Source organism: Nicotiana tabacum, chromosome 8, assembly GCF_000715075.1.
Source record: "Nicotiana tabacum cultivar K326 chromosome 8, ASM71507v2, whole genome shotgun sequence".
NCBI classification, from domain to species: Eukaryota; Viridiplantae; Streptophyta; class Magnoliopsida; order Solanales; family Solanaceae; genus Nicotiana; species Nicotiana tabacum.
Genome location: NC_134087.1, coordinates 113,171,580 through 113,174,179, shown reverse-complemented (window position 1 = coordinate 113,174,179; position 2,600 = coordinate 113,171,580). Strand labels below are relative to the sequence as shown.

Here is a 2,600-nt window from a genome sequence, read left to right as displayed (position 1 = left end):
CCAAACCACATAGTCATTATTTGCTTATATGTGGACGATATGCTGATAATGAGTAATGACATTGCTAACATAAATACTACTAAGCGTATGCTAACAAGCAAGTTTGATATGAAGGACTTGGGGGTTGTTGATTTAATTCTGGGGATTAAGATCCATAAGACTCCTCAAGTTCTGACATTGTCACAATCTCATTATATTAAGACAGTACTTGAAAAATTGAAAAATTCAAGCACTTAGGGTTTAAAGTTGCAAAGATTCCAATTGACGTGAATCTTGCATTAGTGATAACTAGGGATTCTAGTTAAATATTTGGGGGCCTAAGGTAATAGCTTCACTTGCCTTACTCAGCCGCCCTTGCCTTACCCTAGAGCCGCCCTTGCGCTTTTTACTAGGGTAAGTTATAAAAGGAGGGTACAATGAGGTTGGAGAAATGTTGGTTTTGCTCCTCAACTGTATATCCAGGCCATGGTATTCAATATGTTCGAAACGACGCTAAGATATTTCGGTTCTGTAGATCAAAGTGTCACAAGAACTTTAAGATGAAGAGGAATCCATGAAAAGTTAAGTGGACTAAAGCATATAGACGGCTGCATGGAAAGGACATGACTCAGGACTCAACATTTGAATTTTAGAGAAAGCGCAATGGGCCGGAGAGATATGACAGGAATGTCACTGAGAACACTCTGAAGGCCATTCGGAAAATTGATAAAATCAGAGTTGTCAGAGATGAAAGGCACCACAAAAACAGGATGAAAGGAAAGAAAACCAAGGAGCAGAGAGAAGCAACAAAGGAGCTCGAGCAGAGCATTCATATGGTCAAAGCACCTGCTGCGCTCGCCAACGACCTATCTCTCACCTTGCCTATCAAGGTAAAGGTTTCACAGCAGAAATCCGAGGAAAATCGTATGGAGGAGTAAGCATTTCCTTTATTCTCAAAACGGAAATGCAAAATCATAACTTTCCTGCTGTAGTCAACTTTGTCGGCGTGCGTAACAATATGTATAGCCTTTTTGATGACTAGTTGATGTCATAACTGTGATAAAATTCACTTATCTTTCGTGCTCACCACCAGTGATGACTCTTTTTTTTTGAAGAAATTATCAGAGTACTTCATCCTGTAGAAGAAATATTTACTAGTTGGGAATGTTTTGTGTTTTCGATTATGAATTGTTTGTTGGATCTAAAAAAAAAAGTCTATTATATGTTCCTTTTTTCTTGAGTTTGGTATTAAAAGTGTATACAAGTATTCCCAAAAGCTAACTTATTGTGCTTGTTTGTAGTGTTTGGTCAAAAAGAGAAAAGAAAGTCAAAATTAGCTCAAAAAGGAGTGATACTTGCACAAGTCAAAGCTGGGTCAACTGAGCGCTACAGCAGAAAACCAACCGCGGACGCGCAGGACCTATTGCAACAGCGGTCCTTTTATCGCGGTCCGCGGTGGAAAGATTTAGAGAGATGCAATTACGGACTTCTCAAGTCACCGCTGACCGTGGTGCTTTTATGCGGTAGAGGGGCCTCCACCGCGACATCGGTCGTTTTATTGCGGTCCGTGGAGAAGAGATTCAGAGAGTCAAAATTGAAGCTAAAACTAGAAGACCGCGGTCCGCAGTAGCCTCACCGCTGCAGCAGTTCATTTTCTGCTGTTAGCGGTACCTCCGTTAGGGTAATTTTTGTCCGAAAAATTTAGCTATGTATAAATACTTCTTTTTCAGATTTTTAGGTCATCTTATCAATAGTGAGCACGTTAATGCCATATTTTAGTTATTTTGAGTAATTTTGTAGCCTGTTTAGTCATTAATTTTAGAATCTTATCTTGTAATTACATTTTATGGGTTATTCTTCATCTAAATCTATGATTTCTTCTTCAATTATGAGTAGCTAAACCCATTAGCTAGGATTGTGGCTCAACCCTAGTGTGGGTATTTAATGGGTCTCTTATTTTAGGGCTTAGATGTTTATGGGTGATTGATATTTGACCTGATTTATGCTTTCTATGTTGAATTAGTGATTGCAAACACTAATTTGTGTCTTTTTTGACTTAGGATCTTCTTGAGAAAGAGAGACTAAGTCTAGGAATTTCAGGCCAACAAGGAATTGGGGTGTATTCAAGAGATTGATAGCCTCAATTAAAGGGTTAAACATATAGATAGTAATAACCTACTTGAGCCAACATTGCTTGCACAAATTGAACACCCAATTGGGCTTGAGAAAGCCAATTAGGACAAAGTCACTCAAACTATCGAGAGGTATAGAGTGAGTAGCTTCGTGCATTGGGTATATCACGATCCCAACAATAACATTATTGCCCTAAGTTTGAGATCCCGTTAAATACTCACCTAGGAGTAAGTTCACTTCCCTAGTGCCTCTTTACCCATTTAGAAAACCCTACAAAAATATTTACTTAGTTTAATTTCGTGCATCATTAGTATTAAAATTAGAAGTAACAAACAAACAAGAATGATTGGAAGTGCAATCAAGAGCACTACACACTGCTAGATTAGATAGGAATCCAACTCCAAACATTATATTAGCTCCCTGTGGATTCGATCCCGACCTTCCTGGGTAAAAGCTGCATAGACCGCTCTTGCTACTCTATAGTGGTG

The 2,600-nt window shown here is 38.8% G+C and overlaps 1 pseudogene; it reads left to right on the top strand.

Annotated features, from left to right (window-relative positions):
* The first annotated feature begins 344 nt into the window (after positions 1-344).
* On the top strand, positions 345-1,163 carry LOC107813972 (putative ribosome biogenesis protein RLP24; annotated as a pseudogene).
* Positions 1,164-2,600: the final 1,437 nt, after the last annotated feature.